Raw genomic sequence first — 17,309 nt, 5'->3', positions numbered from 1 at the left:
GTTTTCACAGTGCCTCACCGGGTGCCCGTTTTAATCCGTGCAAACCAGCTCAATATTTAATCTCTGTCGGATAATGGTCTGACTTTAAACAATCCCATATTTATCCATATCTATCGGATAATGGTCTGACTTTAAACAATCCCATATTTAAGTTTCAAGCAGCTTGAGATGGGTATTCACGTTGTACCTGTGTGTAAAGGCTGCACTGCGTTTGAACGTAGTGTGCGCAACCCAGGAGCCCGTCCCTGACCTTCCTAGGCAGAGGTGGCCACTTCCTCCCGGGCTCCACCTTTGTACCTTGTACCGTAGCTCACTTCATACTCTTATCTGCTTATGTACCCGCCTAACCTGCTGGGTCTGGAGCTCTCTGCCAGCAGAGGCCATGTTTTATTTATCTGCGTATCCCTGGTGTCTAGCACTGTGTCTGGATGTTGGCGGGGACGGGTGGGGGGCTCAATTAACATTTAATGCATGAATGCGCTGAGTTTAACAGATGCTCACTTAGGTCTTTGGAAGAGTTTCATCGGGCTTCCTGGAAACCTTCAGGTCCCGTCTCCCTATCACAGGTCTGTCGCTATTTCAGCCCACTTAATCTACTCTTTTCGTTTACTATTTTGAGGTTTCTCCAAACAAAAACCGTATGCCAACATGCAACCAGCACCTAAAATCCTACCTCCAGTGTCCTGGCCCTGTCACCACCAATGACTCAAGTGTGGGGCTGGGGGAGGAGCTGGAACGGCAGCTGGGAGTAGCAACTGAGGAGAAACAAATTCTCAGTGCCAGGCTCCACAGTCGCCTTGGGCAAATCATGAAAAGCATCCAATGAGGGTCACAATTTTTTAATGGAGGTCACATCTTACCTCGTACCTTCAGAGCTTTCCTCTGAATCCCTTGCTTTTCCCACCAATTTAATATAAGAGAAAGGGGGAATATTTAGCAATGTTTAAAATTTAGTTCTCTGTATTTCAGTTTGGTATTCTCAATAGAAAAAGAATACTATTTTGTCTTCTGGTTCTCTGGCAATTTTTGAGAACTGTTCCCAGAAACGTGCTGAGAAAGTTCGTGTTTGAAGCCACAGGAAAAAATCTCTTCAGCCTTAGTCTGACATAAACCAAGTTCACATATTTTCCTTAGAGGCAAATATTTTCACTTTGGAATAATAGCATAAATGGGGCTGGGAGGCTTCCGCCAAAAGTTAACTGCATACGGCGCAGATTGTATAAAGAAAATGTGCTCTCGGGGTTTTCAAAAGTAATGTAAATATTTGTTTAATTAGCTGTGTCTATAAGATATTTGTTGGGGGGGATGTCACATTCTACAAATAAATAGAGAACTGATCAGGAGCAAAGTGAGTTTCATAGGTCTTAAGATCTCTAAAGGATTTTGGACGAAATATAACTTCTTTTTCTTGTTCCAGTGGATATGAGGAAAAGAGCTCATTCATGTTGAGGTGAAAATCAGGAAAGTAGCTCTTCAGAATTTCTGGAAGCGAGTAAACCCAGCCTGGTTGGGTTCTAACTGGAAAGTACCTAATATAGGTCTCAAAGACTGTGGAACCAGATGAGTTGAGTTCAGATCCTTTCTCATATCAGCTGTGTGACACTGGGACACTTAGCTTCTTTGTGCCTCAGTTCCCTTATCTCTAAAATGTATAGTGCTCACCCATAGTGTTGTAATGGGTATTAAAATGCTAATATATGTAAAGCATGAAGAATTGTGCCAGCACTCAGTTAGCTACAATAAAAGGGGTGATAATGATGATTTTCACGTAAGTTTCCCACTTTACTAAGATTGGGCCTTTACATGTTTATAAGGAACAGATTCTTTACAAGAATATCAACTGTATAGGTCTAAGTTTCTCAATCATTCATTCCTCTTAGCCATACTAGCGAAATGACGGTGTATAGTGGAGAATAGGCAGCTCAGTAGTTCCCCCTGATGGATAACCTAGGAATCGCAGAGCGTCTGATGATGTAAAGTATATCTAAAAAAGGTTTGTATTTTTATAATTTTGGATTTTCATGGTTATAAAAGCAATAAACATCACAAATGAGGTATATACTATTATCATCCTCATATAGATGATACAACTGGGGCACAAAGTTCAGTAACTTGCTCAAAGTCACAGTCCCTGAGTGGCAAACCCATACACTACCCTGGGCCATTTGTCACCAGAGCCGGTGCTATTTACCACAATAACCATTTGTAAGAACCTGGAAAATATTCCTCCATAAGTTTCCTTCTTTCTTCCCTTTTCTCTGCCTTTGTAAACATCCAACCCACTACCAAGTCTCTCCTGAGCTTAATGAAATGGTCCCATTTAAGCTGCCATCTTCTCACTTGTAAACCAAAGTAATCACGTGCAGGTAGAATGAGCACAGCGGGACAGGAAATCAGGTAGTCGGAAGTCTTCTTCTCACTGCTGACCCTGTGCTTCACCTCTAATTCTTGTCCCATCACTCTTCTCCTCTGTTCCTGCAAACTTCTGTCTCGACTCTCTCCCCTCCTATCCCTTCCTGTCTAGTCTACCCAGTGGTGTGATGGTAAATGTTTACCAACTTTCTGACCCCCCAAATCCTTGATTTATAGCATTTGTCAATTTCTATCATGTAAAACTCTCCCAAGGCTGATTTCCAGTTACCACCTGATGTCACTGAACACAGAATTGGAAAGAAATATACATAATTATCTCTCTCAAGCTAATAAAAGCACACTCTTGCGTCTATCCCTAGATCCTACCAAAGATATTCTCATAGCGGTCACCAGTAAGGTCCTATTTGCCAAATTCAGTAGATATCATTGACCTTTTCATTCCACTAGATACTGTGATGTCTTCCTCCATAAAACTTTCTACTCTCTTGGCTTCTATAAAGGTGTTAAAGCCTGGTGCTCAAAGATCATCAGAAACACACCTATACTGGGATGCTTGGGTGGCTCAGTCAGTTAAGCATCTGCCTTCAGCTCAGGTCATGGTCCCAGGGTCCTGGGATTAAGCCGCCCATCAGGGTCCCTGCTCTGGGGTGTGGGTGGGGGGCTGCTTCTCCCTCTGCCTGTTACTCTCCCTGCTTGTGCTCTGTCTCTGTCAAATAAATTAATTAAGTGGTTCTTTTTAAAAAAAGAAAACACCTATAGTCAAATAAAGTTAGTTTTGTTCACTCTGCAGCAAAGCACACAGCACACCACAGGGTACTCCGGGGATGTCCCAATGGGAGGATGTTAGGAGATCTTAGCCACAAAGATTAGGCTTATGTCAGGTGATTTAGAAGGGGGTTCAGAGATGTGGGTGTTTTGTTCTGAGTTATGTCAGGAAAAGCGATATCTTATTTTGTAGTTGCATGGTGTTTTTTTTTTCTTCCTGCGTTTAGATATGATTATGAAATGGTCTTGTTTTATTTTGTTCTATCACAATGACACAGTGACCTCATCTGATGTTTATATTCTGTGAAGTTACTCATGCTCAGCATTGAGTTATCCTGGCCTAGCTATTGGCTGCTAGAACAATTACCACCTGCCCGGGACTGGCTTTTTCTTTCTCTTTCACTGGGTCTCCATGAACCTCTCCGCCCAACCCTTCCCGCCTTCCATAATGTGCTCGTCCTCTTCTGACCTCTGTCCTCACCCAGTGGTGGATTCTCTGGGATTCTTTCCCATATCACCCTTCTGTTCATTTTCTTTGTGTTGCATCATCCACTTTGATGATTTCAACCCCTACCTGTATATTCATGATGTGCAAATACACACACTTTTTTTTTGGCGGTTCAGAATTTTGTATCCAACTACCAGAAGGTGGCGCCACCTGGATCCCGCCTCCACCCTCCACACACCACCACCACTTTAGCATCAACTTGTACAGAGTTCCAATTGCTCTCTCCTCTACACCATTGTCGTCTTCCTGTAGCCTCCATACCGCCTCCATCACCTTGGTCACCAAAATTAAAACTTCAAGATCATCCTTGACTCCTTCTTCTATATCCAATTTAAATCCAGCAATGTAAGGTTTTGCCAGCAGCCTTAGCTCCCAAGTACTTCTGCAGTGCACTCTCTGCTCTGCCCCTCCTCTGCCTGCCCCGGGGTCATTGACCTTCACCGCCACAGCTGCTCCTCACTGCTCTCCCGCTTCCAGTTCTGGACACTCCCCTCTCCCTAAAATCCATCTTCCGTAAGACCACTAAAGCGGATCTGAACCTCACACTCTCTTTGACGCACCCCTCACTGATTCTTCATTGCCTCTGCCATCAAGAATGAGATTCCTAAAAGTGACACACAAATTCTCCTGTGGTCTAGCCCCTTTGCCTCTCCAGCCTCATCTGTCCCCTCTGCTTGCCTTCTCATCTTTTAGGTTCTCCCCAGCCTATCACAATCTGATTCTGCTCATGCTACTATGTTAGAACAGCTCTTTGTAAGATTATCAGAGTATTCAACAGTGCTGATGACTTCCTCCTGGAAACCCACACCTGCCCTCTGCCATGGCGCTCTCACTTTTGACCTTTCTGACTGTCCTTCTCATTCTCTTCTACTTCTCCCTAAATGACTTAGCCCAGTCTCTTTCTTCCATTCATGATATCATATTTGCTTTTATTCTGATGTTATTTTGCGAATAACTTTCTTCCTAGCCCCCTCCCCAACCACCTATTAATTCCTACTGATCTTTAAAGATCTGCTTCAGACACCATGGCCTCCAGAACTATGTGCTCTTTCTCTGTGCTCCCAGAACACGTGAACCATATGGAGTATTCACTTCATTTTATAGTAATCTTTTTTTTTTCATTTTATAGTAATCTTTATGTGTGTTTCCATTAGACTGTGAGATCCTTGAAGAAAGTGACCATGTCTTATTTGTCTTTGTATTCCCAGCACCTTTTCTAATGCAGGTGTTAAGTAATTGACAAATAAATGAATGGATGGATGGATGGATGGTTTGGTCAGTAGCTAGGAGACTTGGTTTCTCTGAACTTTAGTATGTTCATTTATTTGTTGAAGTGGCTAAAAAATAAACTGCAAGGAAACCTGTAGCTCTAAAATGCTATGAAAGTACACATAAATGAAAAGACTCGAAATTGAAAATATATATATATTTGGAACAGTAGGTGGCAGTAGAATACTGTTTTTCAGCATCGCATTTGCAAGACTTAAAATTGATTGACTATCCATAGAAAAACTAATAGCTATATTGCATAATATTTTAAATGTCTCTATACTTTAGTTAATAACAGTGTGTCCAGATTGGTTTCCTAACTACAGAAATGTATTATACTAGTGTAAAATATCAATAATAGGGAACAGTAAGTACAGGGGGCTAGGGGAATTTTGTACTATCTCAAGTTCTTTATAAATCTGAAACTATTCTAAAATATAATTTTTAAATGCCTCTACACTGCTTAGTATATCATTTTTCTCATACGAAAAATATGAAACCCCAATATCAGTCATTTCCTCATATAAAATTAAATACAAAACCCTATAATCCATCATTCACCTTCAAGTTTTTTTAAAAATAAGTTTTTGATATTCAGAAATAAAAGCTATTTATTTATTTAACATTTTATTCTTCTGTTGTGATTATAAATGTATTATTTTAGAAAATCTGAAGACAGACAATATAAAGGATACATTATCCATAGGCAATTGCTTCTTTCTTTTCAACCAGAGTCCATTGCTGCTAATATTTTGACCTTTTGTTTTAGACTTTTCCCCTGTGTGCTCTAAGAGCTGAGATCCTCCCTTGGCTCCTACCAGCACACATTCTTGTTGTTTCTTCCCACCCTGTCACAGGTTTCTTCCCTAGAACCTGTGGCCAGACCAGGAGGGTTCATCAGGATTTGGTCCCAGCAGCTTCTTCTCCCCCTGCATTCTCTCTTTAGATGACCCTAACTACTTCTGGCTTAGACAGTATGCTGGAAACTTCCAAGTTTATTTCTGGCCAGACTTCCCCTCTGAGCTTCAAGTTGAATGTCTCACAGATAATATCAAGCATAAAACAGCCCAGACTGAGCTCTTTCATCTTTATACCTCCTTCTTTGTCTTACTCTTATTAGTAAATGGTATCAGCATCTTCTACCTTCTTAGAAGCCATCCTCTACCCATTTGCTCCACATCCAACCCATCAGAAAATCTCCAGCTGCCACCTGCAAAAGTGTATCTCAAATCCATGTAGTTTTTTCAAGTTCATTATCACTGCCCTACTCCAAGCCACCATCCTTTCTCACCTGGGCTAGTGTAATAGCTTCCCCATTGATCTTCTAATTTCCATTCTTATCCTCTTAGAGCAGCCAGAGAGAGGGGAGGTGAACCTTGAGAAACTATGGACTCTGAAAAACAATCTGAGGGTTTTGAAGGGGTGGGGGGTGGGAGGTCGGGGTACCAGGTGGTGGGTATTATAGAGGGCACGGATTGCATGGAGCACTGGGTGTGGTGCAAAAATAATGAATACTGTTATGCTGAAAATAAATAAAAAATAAATTTTAAAAAAATAAATGGAAAAAAAAAGATACAGTTCACTTTCCTACATAAGGTTTTAACAAAACAGCAATGCCCATGGCACTTGGAATGAAACTTGCCCCACTTGCTGAGGTCTTCAGCAGCTGGCTGGTCCCTGCCCGCACCTGTTAAAAGAATTGCAGTGCCTTTATCTCCTGATAGAACTCTGATACAATTTTTAGTTATTGAGAACATAAAAAAGAAAATGTTAAATCCTCATAATGCTGTCACCAACACAGAAACACAGTTAATATTTTCATACATTTCTTTCTACTTCTACTCTTTTTTTCTACATGGACATACTCCTACATATACATGTGTATACAGTATATTATAAGCACATTTGTCTTTAGGACTCCACTCTATAATTTTCTATCCTGGTTTTTTATTGTCACTTGATAGGTAAAATGTGATTATTTTGCTAACACACATTGCCATTTACAATGGCCACCAACAAGCACTTAAGACCTGTTCTCCCTTTTCTATGTTTGATTATTTCCCCTGTTTGGTATTTGATACTTCTGTATCATGCTGCTTATAACATTCATTTCTCTGGGAAGCATTTATTGAGTTCCTCTCATGCACATAGCACCGTGTCAGGAAATAGTGTAGAAATACAGAGGTCAGGCCCCATAGCCACCCACACAATGCTCAGGGGCGGGGGAAGATATCACCAGCAAATCATGCGGGTGCCCGTGCAGGCGGCTCTGCTAATGGAGGGCTGTGCCCAGGGCTGTGGGAGCAGAGGAGGGGAGGCCGCACTCTTGGCCTTGGAGCAGTTGGCTCATTTATTAAGAGTGGGAGACAGGGCTGTTTTCAGGCCCAGGTGCTCTCCACGAACTAATTCTACCTAAATTCAATACCATACTCTTCCCTAGGACCATCAGGACAACTTTCCAAAAGGGACTCATTAATAGCCTTCCAGGGGTTAGGAGCAACTAACATTTGTTTAGAATTACTGTGGTCAAAGGACTCCCTAAAGTGACATGTGATATCTCTTAGAATTCTCCCGACTGTCTTCAAGTTAAATACTGTTATGCCCATTGCAGAGGTGAAAAAAAAAAAAACTGAAACTGAGCTAGTGAGTAAATCACTTTAGCCACTATTCTCATGTCTTTCAATATTATGCTGGAAACTTCCAAATTTGTTTCTGGTCCAAATATCTTTAGTAAATCAAGGGGCCCGAGGCCGAGTCTACTTGCACCGCGTCTGTGCTCTGTCCCTTCCAGCAGCAGCGGTTTCTTACATAAGCACAGCATTTGGAACCAACAAGGAAACAGAGTTAATGAAGGGTTAGCCTAGATTTACATTCTGTTTAGAAACTAGTTACATCTCAACATCATTTCCAAGCTTGGAACGTCACTGAATACAGAATGAGATACTGAGCTCAAACCATGTCATCTGGAACCCAAGCTTTAATTAGAGATAATAAACGCTAATATTTATTGAGTGCTTCAAAGTGTGTGGCACTATACTTTGCACATGAAAGGTATGAAATACTTTATTCTCAGCATAATCCTATGAGGTAGATACAATGATGACCTCTACCTTGCAAATACAGCTATTGAAACAGAGTTTGAATTACTTGCTTAAGATCACCCAACAAGTCCGGGTTAACCAGGGTTAAAGCCCAGGCCAACTCTCTTGACCTAAGGTCTTGGCACCTAACCACAGTGCAAATAATAATAATAGCAACTAATAATTTAAATAATAATAATAATAGCAACCAACCCTTAGCATGTACCAGTGCCTGCTTCAAGCTCTCATGCATTTCTCTTCTCCTCCCAGTCCCGTGAGCAAGGGACGACAATTGCTACAATATCACAGATGAAGAAACTGAGGCACAGAGAAATTAACAACTTTTCCTGGATAATTCAGCTAGTAAGCGGCAGAGCTTGGTCTCAAACCCAGACATTGGGACTGCAGAGTCTGCCCGATTAACACCTAAAACTCACTTTTAGTGTGCACAGTCTTTAATCTATTGGGGTACATTTTAAATTTATAGCACATATCTTGTCACTGGTCTATATCTGAAGACTAGTCATGTTTCCAAACCAAGGCCAACTGTGCTCTCTCTCCCTCTGCCGCTCCCCACCTGCCCACTAGTAGAAGGATGATTATTGTGCCCCTGGGACGATCACTAAAATGCATGTTGTATATTCTAGGGTTATTTCAGCCTGGAAAACTTCCAACAAATATTCAGCAAAGACCTCAATGTGTCAGCTGTGCTTTTAAAACACACTTTTTAAAAAATATACTCAAGATAGGGAAAGAGATAAAAATCCTGGGTCCAGGCTGCACACGGTGGTATCGAAAATCACGGACTTGTTTCTTTAACAATTTGAAGGAACCATCAGTGTTTGGAGATTTGTTGTTGTCGTAGTAGTAGTTAAAATTCACGCATTGCAATCTGTGACTGATGCAGACATTTTATTTTATTTGGCACTCTCTGCGAGTTCTTTCCTGTTTACGACTGAGCCGCTGTGTGAGCCCACCTCAGCCCAGCCCCTGCCGGCCTTGTCTCCTGCCTCCACACAGGTCTCCGCGTTCTCTCTCCAGCGGACCTGCAAACCTCCAGGGGGTGGTTTGTACCTCTCTGTATTCCTACGGCATCTCCTTAACCAGCCAGGCTCCACAGCTCTTGATTTCTGAAAATATAACTGCCAGATAATAAATTGGATTGCCCTAAGGGTAGAGATTAGAAAGAAAAATATATTCTTAAGAATATAAATGTTAGGTAATATTTAGTACCTCTATTGAGGACAAAACTGCTGTTCCTCAGCTCAGGGAATCAGCCTGCTCTGACTCAGCTGTCCCCGTGAAGCAGATGGAGAGATGGTGTGGAGCAGCAGTCTAAGGTCATTCATGTATTCATTGATTATTTAATTATTAATTAAGTATTATTTATCAATCATTTATTAGTGTTCAGTTAGTGTTGAAAGAAGTGTGTTGGCTCTTGAGAACTCACATGGAATATTAAATAGAATACAGGCGTAACTTCAGGCGCCTGGGTGGCTCAGTGGGTTAAAGCCTCTGCCTTCGGCTCAGATCATGATCCCAGGTCCTGGGACTGGTCAGCGGGGAGCCAGCTTCCTCCTCTCTCCCTGCCTGCCTCTCTGCTAGTTGTGATCTCTGTCTGTCAAATGAATAAACAAAATCTTTAAAAAAAAAAAAAGGGTAACTTTAAGTCGTTCTGTCAAATTTACAGATTGATTTTTCAGGGGATAAACTCAGCAGAATGACTTTTTTTGTCCATTATTGCATTGTTGCCACTGTTTCGGTTCACTGAACTCACATGAGGAGGTCTCTTCATTCTTTCTCTCATCCTCATGCCCTCTACACATGCTTATGCATCACACACAATGTATGACATAGGAATGCTTTGTTTTAATAAACCAGTGATAGATTTCTGGTTTGAGAAATTTAATAAATTTGAGATTATGTCATTTGCAAAACTTAGAGAAATATTTACTTATCCCATATAATCTTGGCATATAGCTGGAGAATCCTAGAGGGCATTAAAAAAGATCATTGAGATCTCTGGGATGCCTGGGTCACTCAGTTGGTTAAGCATCTATCTTCCTTCGGCTCAGGTTATGATCCCCGGGTCCTGGGATCAAGTCCCACATCAGGCTCCTTGCTCAGCAGGGAGCCTGGTTCTCCCTCTGCCTGTCACTCCCCCTGCTTGTACGCTTGCTCTCTCGTACTCTCTCTCTATCTCTGAGAAATAAATAAATAAAATCTTTTTTAAAAAATCATTGATATCCCAAATGGTAAAAATTAATTATGGGGTCTTCTGGATTTGTTTGGTGTTTCCAAACCACTTGATGAGTTATGAAATAGTTTACGAATGATATACAATTTGCAGTTTCATTATGGTTATTTTCTTTTAAGAGGGTCACTTTTTTACTTTTCCAAAGATGTAAAGTAGTGTTTCTTTTAAAATAGTTATGAGTTAATCAGGCACTTTGTCAGTTGGTTATGTGGCAGTTAGAAAGAAATATAGACCTCCACCCCTGTTTCCTTTGAGTTTGCAATTTAATTTGGAGGACAGCGCCTACTGGAATATACATGAGAACAAGTAGCATTAAACAGTATTTATGACTAAGTGCTTAGTGGAGATCTATTGAGGGAGAATTCAGAGGAGAGCTGGAAAGAGAATTATGGGTAGGCAGGTATGTGAGTTTTCTGTTGCTGTATTACAAATTACCACAAACTTGGTCACTTAAATAACACCGAGTGGTTAGTTCCCAGAGCCGAAGCTCTGAAGTCCCGGAGGGCTCACACTACTATTCAGAGTTTTCTCTACTTAGGGTCTCCCAAGGTAAAATCAGGGAGTCAGTTAGGTCTGACTAGGCTCAAGGGAAGAGCGGGCTGCCAACCTCATTCACCTTGCTGGGAGAATTCGGTTCTTTGTGACTGTTCCTCCACAGTTCCCATTTTCTTGCTGGCTGTCGGTCAGGTCCTCGCTCTTCCTGGGGCTCCTCCATCTTCAAAGCCATCTTCAGAGCCACAGTGCATGGAGAACTTCTCACACCTGAAATCTCTGTCTTCTTCTGCAGCCAGCTAGAGAAAACTCCACTTTTAATGGGCTTGTCTAATTAGATTGCACCCACCCACATCATCTCTCCTTGGCCATATGAGGTGACACGATCACAGATCTCACGTTCCACCCAACTCAAAGGGGGGGATTACCCAAAGGGGAGGGTTTCTGGGAGCCACTCCTAGAATTTACGGAACAGTTCACCCAGAAGGCGAAACCAGAATTCACCTTAAAAGAAAGCTAGGTTCTAGATAAGTAAGTGTGCTAAAAGGTTTATTCAAGAAGGAGGAACTGTTTAGTCATTTAATAGATATTTAGGTAATACACTGATATCTGATGATTGGGATATAAATGATGAGCAAAGGAGACAAGCTTCCTGGCCTGACAAAGTGGACGAAAGAGAGTGACCACAGATAGATTTGCATGAGTCATGCTCAGGGACAGTGAACAGTCCACAGTTTGGGGGACAGGAATAATTCCTCTTAAGAGATAGAGTACGGGGGCACCTGGATGGCTCAGTGGGTTAAGCCTCTGCCTTTGATTCAGGTCATGATCTCAGGGTCCTGGGATTGAGCCCCACATCGGGCTCTGCTCAGCAGGGAGCCTGCTCCCCTCTCTTTCTCTGCCTGCCTCTGCCTACTTGTGATCTCTCTCTCTCTCTCTGTTTGTCAAATAAATAAAATCTTAAAAAAGAGAGAGAGAGAGAGTATGGAGTCACATGGGTATGTTTGTACTAGGTGTAGATGTGGACACTTGAAGGCTTTTAGGACAAGGCAGGGGTTTTGTATAAGCAGCTCAGTGGCTTTTGAAAGGAAGAAATAGAGACATCTAACCTTTCTTCTGGAGACCTAAGCTGTTAAAAGCTGCCCGGGTGAGCCAAATGCCCCTAGCCCAGTCCACTGGCAGGGATGATCAACAAAACCCTGAATCTGAAAACACCATGAGGACAAAACAGGAGGGCCCAGCAGACTGGTCCTCACCCTAAGTTGCATGGTCATAGGGAGAACAGTGGCTCTGGGCACAAGTCATGATGGCATCCCACTCACCTCGCACCGCAGCCTCCCGGTTGGCAAACAGACACCCAGGGACGAGGTGATGCGAGCTGGGAGGGCATGAGCCTGGCTCAGTATGGTGAGGAGCTTATGTGACTGAGCTGGGTACTGAGCGGGAAAGTGATCCTTGATGGACCTCCGCGGTGAGGATGAAGGTTGGAAGAGGATGGTGGGAAGGTCTCAACAGGCGCTTCGGCCCAGCTGTGGCTGCTGGCTGCAGAGAAGGTCCATAGGCTGTTAAGGTCCAGCAACTTGTTCTAGCAGATAATGACACTTCTCTAGCCTCAGAGGAGTACAGGTTTAGGTAACTACACTTAGCATCTGTTTCAAAATTTCCCTGGGGCACCACAAAGTACAAGGAAGGAGGTGATGACCTTGTAAGAAGCATCACTTAAGGAGTGCCCACGGTGAGTCAGGACTTGCGACAAGCAATCCCCATGCGTGCTCTGCACTCCTTCCTTCTCCAAACTCTAACACAGAGATACCGGAACTCTCACACTGCAGGTAAGGACACTGAGGCTCAGAGAGGTTAAGCAATGTGCCCAAGGTCTCACAGAGAAGAATCGGTACCTAGGACTCTGCTCAGTCTGTTTAGTAAAGCCTGTGGTCTCTTAACTTATACATCACTGCCTCTTGAGATCATGTTCTAAAAAGGATGAAATGTGCTTTTAATGATTCCTAATTTTTCAGCTATCTAAAAACTCATGAAACAGCATATGACTATATTCCTAGTTGTCATAGAGGCAATGTCAGAGATGCATTTACTGATCAGAGCATGATATAAGTAATCTGGGGTGAAAAGAACAATTCCAACTGTCAAGAATGTCATGGAGCCCTCACTAAAGAAATGCTGGGGCTTTGCCTGTATTGTATCTTGCAAACACCAGGACAAAAGCATTGGACTACTTAGGAAATCTAGAATATAGCCCAGTTGGGGTTCTAGAATGCTGGCCATTGGCTCTCCCGACCAGAATATTTGGGAAGTTCTGGGACCTGAAGGACAGCTACCCCATGGTGGGATGAGGATTAGAATGTGTCCAGGATAGCAGAGTTCTGAGAAACTTGCCCTGTACTTCCAAAGGAAAGAGAGATGAGAGAGTGAAGATAAGCTAAGAATAGAAAATGGGGAGATGCTTTCTCAGTGTGCCTAGTAAGTAATGGTGGAATGGATTTAAAGTCCCCTTCTCGGGCATGTGAATGGTGTAGTCAACTAAGCATCTACTCTTGGTTTTGGCTCAGGATCATGAGATTGAGCCCTGCATTGGGCTCTGCACTCAGCACAGGGTCTGCTTGGGCTTCTCTCTCCCTCTCCTTCTGCCCCTCCCCTTGACCCCTTCTCTCCCACCACCCCCCTACTCCCCACCACTTGCAAGTTGTGTGCAGTCGCTCTCTCTCAAATAAATAAATAAATCTTTTTTTTAAAAAAGTCTCCTTCCAAGAGACCAGATGGTGCCATCCCCTAAAATGCAGATTCTGCAACATATTTAGCTCTGTCCCAAAATCTCAGAGCACTAGCCCAGATTTCACTCTTCTCAATTGATCTCTGAGGCAACATTATGGAGAGAGAATTGGACCAGGAAGTAATTGAAGTTTCAGTTGATTTTGCAACTAATTCTATGTCTTTGGAAAACACACTAAGTCTCTCTGCAATTCATTTTCATCATCCATAAAAGACTCTGCTAACATAGTTATAAAAATGGAATGTAAGGTGAAATCAATTATCCAGATAATCTTATGCTGAAATAGTTTTCTCCTGAGATAGCAAGATAATTAGGGCAAAGATACTAGAGATGATTTCTGAGACTCTTCTAGACAATTCCATAAATTTACCTCCTTATCTTACACCTTTACATACAGTCAACATACAGTAAAATTGTTGATGGAAAAAATAAAAGTGATACCCAACAGACCTATACATAAATATTTGGGGAGCCTGGGATGAGACTAGGAATGGAGGCCAAAGAACACATTTTAAATATGTAAAAGTTATAAATCAAGGCAACAAACTGAAATAAAATCTTTTCTATCCTATTGCAACAAATATAACTTCCTAACAATCTGGAAGGACAGGTTTGAATTTAGAAACCATGGAATGTTGATTCCCAGCCCACCCCCATTTTTTTCCCATCTCTGGCTCCTTCCTGTATTGCCAACACATTGTGCAACCCCGTGTGTGCACCCCATCCCACATGACAAGCTCTGGCCAGAGTCCCTGCAAACAGCTGCCCCTCACTACCACATAGGCCTAAGGGTACCCATTGGGACCTTGGCAAGTATGTACCCAAGCTCAGGCAATCAGGATAGGGAATTTATGGGACACAGGTACCCAAAACCTGGTCCAGAGAGGACCAATGAAGGCAATGGGTGGCTGTGTCCCCTTGGCTTTGTGGATCCTTTATCCCAGGTGGAAGGCACAGTCAGGGGGTGGCCAGTGTATGGCCCTTAAAAGCCAAGCCAGGGCAGGGACCTCAGGTGCCCTTTGTCTACAAGGATTTGCAACAGAACTGACACATCTGCCTTAAAGATTGACGTCTAAGTGGGGCGCCTGGGTGGCTCAGTGGATTAAAGCCTCTGCCTTCAGCTCAGGTCATGATCCCAGGGTCCTGGGATCGAGCCCCGCATCGGGCTCTCTGCTCGGTGGCAAGCCTGCTTCTCTCCTCTCACTCTGCCTGCCTCTCTGCCTACTTGTGATCTCTGTCTGTCAAATAAATAAAGAAAGAAATTATCTTTAAAAAAAAATTGACATCTAAGCATGTCTTTCTCCTGTGGACTTGGAGGGAGCTTCCGGCCACACTCTCTAAAACCCCATTGCAATCAAAAGGAGCATCGCCTGATCCAATGACCTGTGAAGCTTGCATGCATCTCTCCATCTTCTCTGCTCAAGCATGGGGTGGGGGGCAGTGTTACCCACCTGTCCCTTCCTTGTTTCAAGAAGTCTGTTCTGCCACCATTACCTAATGGTAGCTTTTTAAAAAATGATTTATTTATTTATTTGAGAGAGAGACAGAGAGTGCAAGCAATGGGGGGGGGGGGTAGGCAGAAGAAGAGGGAGAGAGAATCTCAAGCAGACTCCTGCTGACCACAGAGCTCAACATGGGGCTCGATCTCATGACCCTGAGATCATGACCTGAGCCAAAATCAAGAGTCAAATGCTCAATCAACTAAGCCTCCTAGGCACACCTTGCTTTAAAATTTAAAACAGTATCTTTGTATGCCTGAGGAAGGACTGGGGGGGTACAGGATATATGATATATGTTAACCACTGCTAACATTTGGGTGGTAAGTATCAAGAAATTTCTTAATTTTTTAAATGGTTTTTATTTTTCACTTGTAAATTTATCTACATTTTCTGTAGTGAATGTATTAATTTTAAGAGAAAGAAGCACATAGAAGTACGTGACACACAAATGTTATGATACGGTTCATAAGGCTCTGCTTTTGTGACTTAAGTCACAAAAAAAACTTAAGTTTTTTTTTTATACTTATAGACACAGTTCTTCTCATTCTCTTTTCATTGTGCACCAGAATCCCATTATATAAAATACCCATAATTAAGGCAACCCTTCTTCTATTGATGGATATTGAGGTTGTTAGCAGCTTCTTGTTTATTACAGGCAATGCCACAACAAACATCCTCTTGTGTATTCATCCCTCGGGATAAATCTGTAGCAGTGGAAATAATGGATTAAAGATGAAATGTCAACTGATTGATATTAACAAATTGCCCTTCAAAAAGGTGTCACCTGTTTCCATTTCCACTAAGAGCGTATGAAAGTTCTGACAAGGGCTTGCCAACATTGCATTTTATAAATGTTAATCATTTTTGCAAGTTTGATAAGTAAAAAAAAAAAAATGGTGGCATCCTTTTGATTTGATTTTCAGCTCATTTTGAGTAGGGTGGGATGTAGGTATTGGGCATTTGTATTTCTTAATAACTTAAAATTGAGATTCTGCCCAGAACTGAGCTTAAGGTGACTGCTACTCAGAGCAAAAACATGGGGAAAGAATAATGTCTTCCTTCTCTGAGCTGCATATTCGGTGCCCAAGGACTCACTTTATTTGGTGATTATTTCTTGTAAGTTTTACATGCTTCTGCAATAGATCTGTGAGCCCCTTGGTAAAAATGACTTCAGGTGCCTGTGGTTTATGTGTAGCAAAATGTAACAGAAACAGAACTGGGTGCAACCTCACTAGGCAAGACTCATTTGCTTGTAATGAAACCTAAACTCTTTCCTGAGACCTACGGGCCTCTCCTGACCTGGCCCTTACTAACCCTGCCAACCCCATTCAGCCCCATATTGCTTCCGTTCATCAGGCTCAGTCCTAGCCTCCTAATTTCCCTCCAACCCACCTACTACTTTGCTGTCCCCAAGCCTTCGCAGTTACTATTGCCTCTGCCTGGAATACGCCTCCCTAGGCTCTTCACATGCCCAGCACACTCTCATCCTTCAGACTCCAATCCATTTCCTGTCTTAACGAGGCCCCTTGACCCAGTGAGTCTAACACATCACCCTGTTTATTTCATTGAACGTGGTCATGGTCAGACTCAACAACTTGCTGGAAGAAATCATGAAGATCAAAGAGTTGTTTTATTTATGGTCATGGTTTACTACAGTGAAAGGATACTATTTTGTTTATCAAAATCAAGAAAGGGAGAAGGTGGATGGGCAAGTCAAGGGGAAATCAGGGCATACTTGCAGGTGCGCCTCCCAGTTGGGACACGTGGAAATACCCTTAATTGTCCCAACAACAGTGTCCCAGTACCTGTGAGTATGGCCAACCAGAAAAGTGCACTGAGACTCAATGTCCAGGGTATTTACTACAGATCAGTGATTCAGGTTTGTAGTACCCATGTGACTGACCTTATTACTCCGTCTTCCAGCCCAACAAAGATCAAGCTGACATAGGATGGCCCAACTAAAAACACTGTTACCAGGCAGGATATTCCAAGGGCTCAGTGGCTATCTCCCAGGAGCCAGTCAAGGGTCAGTTTTCCTGAAGACAGGGCTTTTTTCTTTGAAAGGTGGAGGGTTTGAACAACTTGGGCCTTTACTGCCCACCCTGAAATGTCTTGTTTGTTCATTTATTGCTTGTGGATTGTGTATTTCCCTTCCTAAAAGACGGTTCCCTGAAAGCAAAAAGACCCTGTCTGTATATTCCAATGAGCCCAGTGCCAGACACTCATAGCTATTTGGTGAATGAATCAATGAATGAGTAAATGAAATACTTGAGTAAGT

This window comes from Mustela nivalis (genome assembly GCF_964662115.1).
Source record: "Mustela nivalis genome assembly, chromosome: 5".
Classification (NCBI taxonomy): Eukaryota; Metazoa; Chordata; class Mammalia; order Carnivora; family Mustelidae; genus Mustela; species Mustela nivalis.
The sequence above is the reverse complement of the archived record's forward strand: the minus strand, read 5'-3'. Positions refer to the sequence as shown.